General features: G+C 33.6%; 1 protein-coding gene and 1 long non-coding RNA gene across 4 annotated transcripts in view; one reads left to right on the top strand and one right to left on the bottom strand.

Moving 5' to 3' along the window:
- The window catches only part of LOC111423954 (Heterogeneous nuclear ribonucleoprotein K), a 107,402-nt gene that overhangs the window by 25,623 nt on the left and 69,100 nt on the right, over positions 1-12,679 (top strand). Inside the window, exons 2-3 of one of the 2 annotated variants that reach the window (XM_071197873.1) lie at positions 3,537-3,595; positions 5,964-6,045. The gene's annotated coding sequence lies outside the window, so the exon portion shown is untranslated. The remainder of the gene's footprint in view (positions 1-3,536; positions 3,596-5,963; positions 6,046-12,679) is intronic. The other variant, XM_023057341.2, reaches the window with a different exon arrangement.
- On the bottom strand, positions 5,470-5,968 carry LOC111423998 (uncharacterized). 2 transcript variants are annotated; one of them, XR_002707561.2, is made up of 2 exons: positions 5,850-5,968; positions 5,470-5,807 (listed from the first exon to the last, which is right to left on the bottom strand). It is a non-coding gene; the product is annotated as an uncharacterized lncRNA (long non-coding RNA). The 2 variants fall into 2 exon arrangements; XR_002707562.2 differs by having other exon boundaries at positions 5,874-5,968.

Here is a 12,679-nt window from a genome sequence, read left to right as displayed (position 1 = left end):
ACTTACCTAACTTGTCATGGCGTTCCACATTCTAACGACTTACTCTTAACGTTTTCATGCTGTAACCTTGTTTAATTTAATAGTCATGTTGATATGTAATGCAGCCGCTGTCAGTTTGGTCACGCGTTTTACGTGATGGTCCTCTGTCGAAGCTAGTATCTACTCGTGCTAATTATAATGGATAAAAATGCTCGAAAGCTCACTCCACCACTTCTGATTGTCAAAGGTTACAAAGTGTTCTAGACAGATTACAAATTTATTGCCCAAAAAAATTTCTTTACTTAAATTACGACAAATGCAATCAAATTGCATCCAGCAGAAAACGATACCCAGTGAATTTCACTTATAGGCTTGGACCCTTGAATGTATTATCAAAGCTGAACGATCTTGGCGTTGTCCTGGATTCTAAATTACTTTTCAATTATCATGTTGAGGAATTACGCTGTAAAATAAACAGGCACCTATGGGTCATCATTAGAATATCAAGACCTTTTACTAATCTACATTGCATTAAAACTTTATTCATATTAAACAGTTGTTAACAGTGTTCTTGATTACGCTTCGGTTGTTAGTACAGGGTTCCACTGTGTATGCTACGAATGTTGACCGTATTGAGGCTTTGCAGAGAAGATTTGTATGCTACTTGGCTCACAAGTTCAGCTTACCGTACTGTACATACGGTAAATGGTGTGTTATTTCTGCATAAATTGATCAGCAAATCAGTTGACTCGCCTGAACTTGTGAGACAAATTTCATTTGCTATTCCGAATTATCCCACACGAGATCAATGTTTGTTCCGACTACTCGCTTCGTCAACAAACGCTCATTATAATTCCTCGATTCCTCGAATAATGCTAACTTACCATCGTCACTGCTCAAACTGTGACATTTTTACTTTATCGCTTGCGTCGTTCCGTAAAGTTTTAACAAACTTAACAATTTGTCAATGACAATTCAGTTTTAATTTGACTTCAACTTTGGTGTCTATTAACATCTGCAAAGGAAGTTTACTTTTAAGTTAATTATTGTATAGTTTTATGTAGACTAGTATTATTTTTTTATATTTAATTAAACTGCGTATGCTCATGTGAATACTATAATTCGGAGTTTCTTTGTGTTTTCATATTTTATTCTTTTGTCTTATTAATGGATACTATTGTAGGGTCTCCCTGTTCCTATCCCAAATAATAAATAAATAAATAATAACTTATCAATACCCTATAAAACAAAATAGTATTACCTTTGTGCATCATAATGATTTAAAAGATTAATCGATGATGTAAAGAAGTAGCTACATATTCGGATAATAATCACTTAATTATCTTTAGTTGTAGACTTTTCATATACACTGGTGATTCTTAATTTAGCCTAACTATAATTAAATAAAAAACACAGTAAAAACTTAAATATATTTAGATTATTTTGTGTGGCATTAATTGTAATCTGGTGACGGTAAGTTTTTATGTAAGTACCATATGATTGCAATAGATACGTTAAGGTTCGTAAAACCTTCGCCACAGAGTGGAACAAATACTGGAAATGTCTAATTTTCTCGTAACCGGAGAAGTTTTAGCAAATAACGAGAGTATCCCAGAAAAGTGGAAAAACTGCTTCCATGGACTTATTAAACCCAATGGTTAGTCAAGTTGAACTGAATATAGAACGCCAGGAATAGACAACGTTCCAACCGGACTCATTAAAAAAGGGGTAGCTCAATTTCAAAGGCTATACACAGTCTAATAAATAAAATATGGGTTACCGAGCAGATACCAGAGGAATGGAAAACAAGTGATACACCCAATACATAAAAAGGGAGACAAATTACTATGTGAAAACTATAAAGATAGTCACAACCATCGTTAAAAACAAGTTTAAACATTTGGCAGAGAAAATATTAACATACCTCACCAGATTCAGCGTCCGACAAATAAATGAGAAATTCAGGAAATACGACATAGACATATTCCAATTATACATCGACTCCAAAAAGCTTACAACAACATAGATAGAAGTAAGCTTCTATTAATACTGTTAGACTTCGACATGTATGTAGACGACATCAACATACTAGCAAGAAAGGTAACAGATATGAGTCTTTCAGGGAACTTGAAAGCTAAGGGAATCGGTCTGGAAATCAATGAGAAAAACCAAACTCCTAGCACAGAGCAGGTAACCACAAAATCGGATATTACGGAACATCGTAATAGACGAATACAACTTTGAAGTGGTACAAGAGTTCACATACGTAGTTTGTAATATAACAACAACAAAGCAAAGGAGATATTACGCCACACTGTCCATAATGTAATCCAGAGATATTCACAGAAAAACCAAAATTAGGGTGTATAAAACCATGATTCGTATAGTACTATAAAAAAAGCTCAATCGGTTAACATAAGCAGGGCATGTTTATTTATTTATTTACGCTCACGGGACACAGCACAGGACAAACCCAATTCAAGCTGTGCCACTAAAAAAATACAATAAGAAAGAAAAAAAAGAGGACACAAAAAAACTTAAATCAGTATCTCAAATTGCATAAGTAATTTAACAAACATAACAGAAAAAAAAAAGAAAAAAACCGAGGTATCTAACAATCAGCACAAATGCCGGAGGATGAAAAATGTTCAGAGGATGCCGGATGAAAGAGTACCAAATAACACACAACAAGGACAGCCTGGGAGTTAGAGATCAATTGAAAAACCCAGAGCACGATGGAATGAGGTGCGAAAGAATGCCTGGAACATGTCAGGAGCTACTAACTAAGAAACAGCATCAATCAGCTTGAATTAGGCAGACATAAATTCCAATAATGACAAGGTGTTGTATTCAAAAATCCAAAGTAACTCATGATATTAGGAAAGCTATAAATCTATTATCACCGTATCTTAAAATAAGCATATCTCAAGTTTGGTACGATTTTGGTTATCCATTTAGGAATAAATTAGACGTTTCCAGACTGTTGTTCCACTTTGTAGAAGTATGTGTTGCCTGCTCGATTTACGTCTTCGTTGTGCTAAACCAGTGCACGATGATTCTGAAACCGATGTTTTTAATCAAACTTATGTTTTTGCAACAAATTATTATTAATAAGGTGAATTCTCGCAATCTCTGAAGGAGAAAGTATGTACCTTTTGTGGTCTGAAAAAACTTAACATGAAATATATACAGTGGTGGTCATTTAAATAGGGACAGCATTTTTTATTTTAAAATGTTGAGTTTTTTTTATTAAATTGCTTTATTCAATTTCTTGAACGAAAAAAATAATGTTTATTATCTTATAATTCATGTAATTATTGAAACAAAAACGAAAATAATACATAATTGATAACTTAAAAAATAAAATAAATACACATTGGCTATTTTATTAAAAATTAATTAATTAACGTTTTAAATGTAAATTTTCATTTAAATCTAATATTTAGTAGGATAACCCCTTAATTTAAGTTTTTGTACCGTCGAGGAAGACTATTCTGCCATATTTCCTTTACATTTTTGAACAATTCGTCAGCATATTTGTTTATTTTCTTTTCCAGGGCCCTTTCAATATCTGCCCAGAGGTTTTCAATTGGATTTAAGTCGGGACTCTGGGCAGGTCAATCCAAAACATTAACGTTTTCGGCAGAAGCCCATGCTTTAACGCTTCTATCAGTATGCTTTGGCTCGTTATCCTGTATAAAAGCGAATGGGATAAGCATATATTCGTCAGCAAATAGCTTCATTATTCGCCATGATGTCTTTGCATAAATGTTGGCCCATTCATTGAGTTATCCGACGAACAGGACCCACACCAAACCACAAAAATGTACCCCAAACCATAATATTTCCTCCACCATGCTTTACGGTCTTTAAAGTATACCGAGAGTCTAATTCCTTGTTTGGGGGGCGTCGTACATATTTTTACCATCTGATCCAAACAAGTTGAACTTTGATTCATAACTCCATAGTGGTTTTTCGATGTGTTCCTTTGTAAACTGAATTCGACGCTTTAAATTCTTATTCGATACATGTGACTTTTTCCTTGCAATGCATCCACGGAGTCGACTTTCCAATAGTCGACGTCTTATGGTTCGCGTTGATATTTCAATACTTAATTGAGCCGTTATTTCGCCGTGAATTTGCTTAGAACTCAAAAAAGGGATTGGCTCTGCTTGTTCTGCAAATTAAGCGATCTTCTGCTGGAGTAGTTTTCTTGGGCCTGGATTTCCGTTACACGCCATGAAAGTTACTTGGCGTGATAATACGAGCCAGGAAAATTTATGTATAAAATGTAAACTTTTTAAGTATATTTGAAAATTTTGAAGTGTCCTTAATTAGCCGTCCAAGCTAAAATAATCAATATTTATTTTTTAAGTTATTATGAGCACATTATTTTCGTTTCTTTTTCAATTAACACGAGTTATAGGATACTAGACATAATTCTTTTTTTTTAAGAAAACAGATCTAACATTTTAGTAAAAAGAGCACAACGTTTTAAACTGAAAAATGCTGTCCTTAATTATATGACCACCACTGTAGGTACATTTTATCGGTCAAGCTCGATTTCAAACTAAACTAGTTTTGCCTAGGCAAAATCCAATTTGGCTCATCTTGTACTGTAATGGGCAAGAAACTTTCATTGTGTTAAAAGGGATAAAAGCAATTTAGCCCAGACCACCCTAGCCGGTATTAGTTTAGTATGAAGTATGAATTGATTAATAGGCCAAAGTAGTTTGTCGTAGGTTGAACTATTTAATCCTAACATGCATAGTCTAAAGTGGTGTGATCTATGAAAAACTAGTTCGTTATACAATAAACTCCTGATACAACTTTTCATTGATCTATAGACGAGTTTTGGTTACCTTGTTATGAGTTGTTCTAAACTTTGTTCTATTTAATAGCATTAAAATAATAAATTGAAAATTGCTTTTATGAAAAAATAATTATTTGATCCAATTGCTGTTTGAAAAATTTACGCCTCCACATCCAATTGGCATTCTATTAATTTTTTACACACTTTTTACACCATTGCGCGAATATGAAAATAATTACGCCATAAATACACAATGCAAGGTCCCCTTTATTTTATTACTGAAATATCACCACATCAATCAATTAGATTTCAAAAATACTCAACACCGGTTTATTTATAAACTAAAATCGTAGTAAGAAGTTATTTTCGAAATGAGCCGTATTTTTACGAATATAATCTATAGATACTTTTTAACTTGTAGTCAGAACGACATAAACACGGTCCCCGTGTCGTTTAAGCCATCAAGATAAAAAAAAATAAAAAGGAACAACATCCTGTGTTACTGTGTCGTAACGTTACGACCGGATTCTTTTCCCTAGAAACTTTCGCTATTTTTGCGTTTCATGTTTAGTTTTGAAATTCTTTCTGGCGCCCACGATTCCAACTAATTGAGTGGATTTAGTTGGCGAAATCGATTTAATCTAATTGAGGGGTATGTTGAAAAATTAAACAGGAAGAACATTTTTAAATTTATTGAAAATTTTCCCGGTACATTAAAAATTAAAGAACTAAACAAGGACTGTCTGAGTGTAATAATGGTCCTTCCTAGAAAGCCGGGGCAAACGGTGTGCCCTTTGTGTTTGTATTCGTTAGGCGAGTTTCCATGGTGACATGTCAACAATCAATTGTGACCACGTATACATAGAGGCGGTCCAATGCATATGGCCAACGCTACTACTACTCCTTTTTCGCGTTGATAAAATGATTGTATCAAGGAACTTTGGTCAGTTCGTACACGTCCTCCGGTGAAAGCACATCTTCCGTCATAGATGTTCCAAGTGAGAAAACCCATCATCTATATACATATATATACATTTAAACCATCATATTTACATACCTCTCAATGGTTGTTGCAACACACTTTAGATTTAAGAACCATCGAGATGTATGCTACTTTATGGATGTACAACGAGACGATGTTTCTTTAACATTTTGACGTTTTCTCTTGCAGACCGTAAACTACTCCAACTACTTCCGAGGGACTACGCTGAGAAGAGTCTTGGCGGTATCCTTCGACATTGATTTAATTTGAGGTGAGTGCTTTCTAGTTTCTAGTCAGTCTTGGTTTATATACTGCTACCACTCTTTTCTCGTGTCATGAAGTCTTTTATTTGCTCATTTATCTTGTCTCGTCGGTTTGTCGGGATTTTCGATGACGTAGCAGCCCTAAAAATACTCTCACCCTTTTCGCCAGGTTAATTCTTTAATGTGTGGATCGTGTTAATAGATCGTTTAAGAGTAAATTTAGTTTGATAGGCGGTCCTATTAATATAAATATACCGACAAAAATAACGTGAATTTATTTTTGCATATGAAGCTTTATCGTTAAACCTAGTTTTATGTGGATTAACTCAAATAAATTTCGTGGTACACCAAAATATAAGCATTAATTAGTAAAATAATAATAAATGTTGAGTTTAAAATATCACCAAAGTTAAAAGGAGGTTAATCATTTTTAATATTTTTTTTCCATCTTAAGTGGATGTGATTAATGATGTTTATTGACAACCCACGTTAAATATAAAGAGCCCAAATTCTATTTACACACATCTTAACGGTGTTAGAAGCGATATTCGTTTAATTTTTATTTAAGGTTTTAAAATTTGAGACAATGTTAAACATTAATGTTAACTGTGGTTTTACAGTTACTTAGTTCTTATTACATTGAACTCGAGACTTCTTAGAACCCTCATGAATGATTTATGAATTAAAGTAATAAAGAAAGTTTTTTAAGTCCACGAAAATAAAATAAAAGTGAAATAAAATTTTCAATTTTATCAAGTTTAACGCAAACAACTAAGTATCAAAAATTTATTATGCGCATAAATTTAGTTACGAGATGATATTAATCTTCGCTGGCCATCGTACTTAAAGATATAAAAAAATTCAACAATTTGCTACAAAATTGTTTCCGAGAGTTGTATGTTTTAAATAAAATGTTGTAAAGTGCTAGGTTCTCGCAAGATTTATGCTTGACGATCCAAAATTTATTAGTACACTTTTCCGAATTACAAAAAAAAATCTTAATCCTTGAAATAAATTTTATTTTGTGAAATCAGTTTTAGTTTTGGCGGAACAAACTATTGAAATTAATCGAAACTACTGGAAACGTTTCAATTTTACTCTGGATTAATTTCAATAGGAACAATAAGTATTTGTTTTTAATTATTTTGCAGTTGGAACCGATCACTGCAAGGGGAATTAAAACAATGTTGTCCTTGTTGTTTTTAACCAAGCTTTCGAGTTAATTTATTCCTTCTCCAGGGTAAAAAAATGAAAGCGTATGAAAAACCAAATGTTAATCTAGTCTCCAGGCTTTAGGTTTGTTAATATATACTTGGTTTTAATACGCTTCCATTTTTTACCCTAAAGAAGCAATTAAGTTAATTCTGAAAGCTTGGTTAAAAAAAAGCAAAGACAACGTTGTTTTAATTTCCCTTGCAGTGGTCGATTTATCAAAAATTTTCTACAGTTCCTGCATTGCAACAACCGTTATTCCTTTCTACGTATTTTGTAGTTGGTTTTGCAAAAAGAAACTTTTTAGTCTTAATCCCTGAAATATTAAAATCATAAAACTTTAATGATATATCATAAGTTTCAAAATCACTTTGGATCAATAATGACTACACAATATAGATGTAAAAAATCTCATCGTCTCAGTGATTTAGGAATCATCATCTTCCATGAATTTCTTCTGACATAGCTAAGTAGCTTTAATATGTTAGATACCTTTCCCTGCTATTTAAATTTATCTTTATGGACTTGGCGATATGCCCAAACTTAAACTAAGCTATACTAGACTAATTATCAAGACTATCCCACCAATTAAGTATCCCTCAGAATTTACTGTAATCGATGCAAAAAACTGTTGCAGATTAATTAAATAAATTAGTTAAATAAAGTGATAGGCTGGAGTATTTATAAGACGAGTTTTAGTAATGATTCCAAATTTGGCCTAAAGTCAAATCATCGGTCTCATTATTTTACTCAACTTTCTACTCACTCAGGCCACATTCATCTCTCCCACCTTGAATATTTAAAGCTGAAGATGTAATGGCGCAACTTCTCTTGTCCACCTCGTTGTTTCTCCAGTACTATCCCGCACTTTAACTGCACCAACAACTCCACCTTTTCAAGAGTCATTTTTATATCTCTCAGCAGAACCAACATTCCACAACTCTTATACAACTAATATAATAATTCTTGAATTGATATCAAAATTCAATGTGAATTACATTGGCAATAGTCACACTGATATTGAGGGATGATGTTTAGAGATAACACGAGCGATGTTTAGGAGACCAAAGTTGATGTTAAGGAAGACAAAAGATGGCTTTGACAGATACGAGGAATGTGATAGTAGTTAAGGATGATATTGACAGTTGCTTGTTACGATGTTGAAAGTACATTGAATTTGTAGTTGGGCTACAATTAAAAAGATATCAGGGACGATATTGGGAAACGCAGAAGATGAAGTGACAGATGTCTCACAGTCTGCGCAGACGATATGCAGAGTAAATAAAATTATGACTAAAGATGTTAAGAACAACATTAAAAGATATCAGAGACAATGGTGAAAGATGTGCTGAAGGATAAGATTGCAAGTAGCTGGGCATGTATTAGGAAAATAATACGGGGCGATGTTGATTGAGATGAGGTCGATCATGAGGGATAGCAAAGATTATACTAAAAGTGGCATCTAAGTTGAATGATTGTGGTAATGATAAGACTTTGAGAGATGTATGGAACGATATTGGTAGTAGAGAGATGGTATTTTGGTAAATCAAGCGCTAACAAATGATAGTTTTTTATCATTTATCATTATCCGTTTTTTACTGACATCAGTTTGTAAGAGGAATCTCTCCTCCAACTATAGGCGATGAAGTTTTAATTGTTGATACGACTTCATCTGCATCTACCATCGAGTGGAAGTTTTATAATCTTATCGGTATCGCCGAAAACAAAGTCTTTTTATTCTTTAGTAACTTGGATAATCGAAGAAGTTATTTCAAAATAAACATTTCTTGTTGAAGAAATGTTGTTTATGTAGTTGCAAACATTTGAAGATTTGGTGGAAATGCTCTAAATGTTGCTATGGTAGTCATCACACATCAATACACAGAACCTACCAGTAACCAGAACGAAGATACAGACAAATGTTTACCTCAGCTTTGCGTGATAAATTTGTAATGATTAACTTAGCTCATGCTTGATGTCCTTGACAACATATTCTGTTCAGCTTTCTGTATTCTCCAGTAACTGACAGAGCCTCAGACAAACCTCTTAGGTCGTCTTTCACAGAAAGGTGGTGAAGGCTTTTTCAGAGATCACACGATATTTGTTGAACTTTTCAATGTTCTGAATGCTATGAGGTAATTTGATCCTTTTACCAAATTTTTAGAAACTGAAACAGAAACTCACCTAACTCAGGCCTCAAATTTTGGCGTTCAACCGCAAAAGTTTTTTACCGGTTTAACAGGAGATACAATTTGGACATCGATCTTGATAGTTTGAACTTCAAGGATTGGTACAAAAGTGGACATCGACTCTTTGGCTTCTTCGGATTTACTCTGGTTCAATCAAGCTTTTTCGCTTTTTAAAGTTGCTGATGTGTTGAGTAAAAGCAACTCAACCTATGACAAGAGGAGGCTGGTGTTCATGGAAAGATGATCTTTTCACGAACTTTTTAGGTGTTGACGTCATCGCAGGATGTATTGATAATTCACAATGTGCTTTGTATTTGGAATGAATTTTTCGTGATTAATATAAATTCGGTTTTATTTTCACAAATTGTTTTGTCTTTGAAATGTTCAGGCAATGTGACAAAAATAAAAGTAATGATTTATTAGGCCCACACTCTTATTATTTTAAACTAATTTTGTATCATCTGTGAGTGTAAAGATTTTTATTACAAGTCGAAACTGCCTTTCTTCTAATAATTTCCTCGCGTTGCTCTCTTTTTGCCTTAAAAAGTCTTTTGTATCTTCGGTTCTCAAGATGTAGGGGCATAATTACGAAGTCTGGTAATAGGCATAATGGGCATCATATTGCACGCCAACTGTTACGCTATGTAACAAGTAGGTACTAAAAGAAGGTTTTAGTTGTTTAAAAGATTGCATTTACATTACAACGGTTTCATTGTTATCTTATTCTCGACATTATATAGTCGGTTTTATCATTATAACCATTCGATAGGTGCCAAAAATATCAAAATAATAATTTATAAATAATATGTTATATGAATAATAAAATTACCACTGGACCGATTTCAAACAAAATAAAACTGTTTTATTGAATATTTGCCAACATAATATGTAATAATCTTGTCACGTTTAAGGTTACCAATATTTTCCGTCATTTAAAACCATTTGTTGATTATTACATAAATTTGTTTTATACAAAACGTACTAAACATGATACGAATTTGAAAGACTGTATTTACGTACATAGAGCAGGTAAATAAACCGTTTGTACTTGACCGAAAGATGCATGTGGGTAATTTGTTTGCTACGTACTTAAGGTGTATGTAAAACATCAGTGAAACTGCGAAACCCGATGAATTATTACGAACGTTCCGTGTGCTGCTGAGTAATAAACGTTCGCAGCGGCACGTTGAGGACAGTTGCCGAAATGTTAATGTTGAGTGCCAAGCGCAAATGTTAATTCCCCGGAAAAAACGAAACCCTCCCCAAGCCAAACTTGAAAATTATGAACTATAATTAAAAATAAACGCGGTAAAGTTCGTTTGCCGGTTGGTTGCGAGATCAACGCCGCCGTTTCCCACTGCCAGCGTTTGTAATTGGACAAATTGTTGTGTCTTTGGAATGTCCAGACAATGTGACACAATTTTCTAGTTCTAAAAAAAAATTTCTTGATTAATTTTGCTTTATTCTGAGAAGATGTGTTTTAGTTTTGGCTAATGATGTGATTTTTTAATGACATAAATTCCCAAAATAATTAAAGAGAAAATCTATGTACTTTAATAAGATTATAATATAGAATTTTTATGTTCTCTTACTCAACTCAACGTGAAGCTCGCACTAAAGAGCAGCACTCCGGGACTGTAGTATATTATATGATACATCGTAACCATACATCGACGTATTAAATGCATCATTTGCCATGTCTACTTTTGTATGGCTCACCTCACACATATGCAGTCTTAATGCAATCACTTCCGTATTCAAAGCTAAAATCTGGATGTCTACTCACACATATACAGGGGCGTAATTTAACATGTTTTCAATGGCTGCGGTGGGTCTCTGTATTCCACTAACTGTAACAATGGAAGTTGTAAGGTTAACTTCCTAGCATCCACGCTATTACACAACGAAACAATGCCGCATGACTACGTTTCCGAAACATCTCGGGATGTAGTTGAACTCTGAAGGCTTGTAGGTATGTTACTGAGGTAGAAACAAATGCCCAGATACTCCATGATAGTGTGACGATGGGAAACAATACCCAGATAATAAATTAGAGAACCTTTCTGTATTTACATGCCTATATGATACTACTAATATGATCTCAAATGTCATATAAATAAATCTTATCATATATTCAAAGTAGAATTGAGGTTGGTTTTCCTTTGTCTACTTCTTTATACAGTACTGAGGCTTATACCTCAACATCTGAAACTGAAAATGGATCAACCTCAAAATTCCTATTAAAAAAATTATTACATATTCTTCCAGAGTGCAATCATGTACCAAGATGTTTTGGATCTCCATTGTTACATTAACAGAAATACGGAAATTAAACATAAAAATAGAACACTCGACAGCACCGTTGGACCAGCGTCCGCTGGTGAAGTTCTGAGAGTACCTAGGACTTCCTTAGCCCTAGATGGAAATAACATTGTTATAATTAACTATGAACTAACACTATTAAAAAAGTTTCAACTCCCTTTGCTCCGCAAAGATCTCACCATCAATCAGGCAAAATTGGTTGCAGAAAATGTTGATCATATTATCAAGGTCAGCTTCAGAGAAAAGACTTTACCAGTATGCAAGCAGTTTCAACTCTAAATAGCAATACATAACGTATGTATAGCTGTGTTACACTCTAGTGTATAAAGAGAAATGAAATTTGCTTGGGAAATAAGCACGTCAATAAGCTGGGTAAAAGAGTTACTGCAAGAAACCCTTGTTTTCCCGAGTTAACAATTATCCCGTCTTTATAATTGTATTAAGATCATCATTTTAGTTTATTATGCAACTTTATGCGTAGATATTTAACTTCATTGCATAGTGACGGATGGAATTTTTGCAAATAACAGTATTTTTGTTCGTTAATGTTTTGCAATCAGTTAAACGTAATTGTTTACGCGATTTATTTCTCAATTAGTTTTGGTACTTCTTATTTTCTGTTATGAAGATTTACGTGGAGTTACGTTTAACAAGAACGGTCAAATGATCCGCTTAACTAATCATTGTAAAGTTAGCTTCAACAAGACGTTCAATGAGCTTGTGTATGGTTAGCTTCTCTTTAAGTATGGCATTACTAATAATAAGTTTAACGATCTTGCTTAGTGTGCTTTTAATCCAACTATACATGGTCGGTGGCACATTATGCTTTAATAAATCCTCGTGAACATTGAAAATAACCTTCTTGTCGAAAGTTCTCTTTATATTTGAATACTACCCAACCCAAAGCGGACTTCTAACA

This window comes from Onthophagus taurus, chromosome 7 (assembly GCF_036711975.1).
Source record: "Onthophagus taurus isolate NC chromosome 7, IU_Otau_3.0, whole genome shotgun sequence".
Taxonomy (NCBI): domain Eukaryota; kingdom Metazoa; phylum Arthropoda; class Insecta; order Coleoptera; family Scarabaeidae; genus Onthophagus; species Onthophagus taurus.
This window is presented reverse-complemented; position numbering and strand designations above follow the sequence as displayed.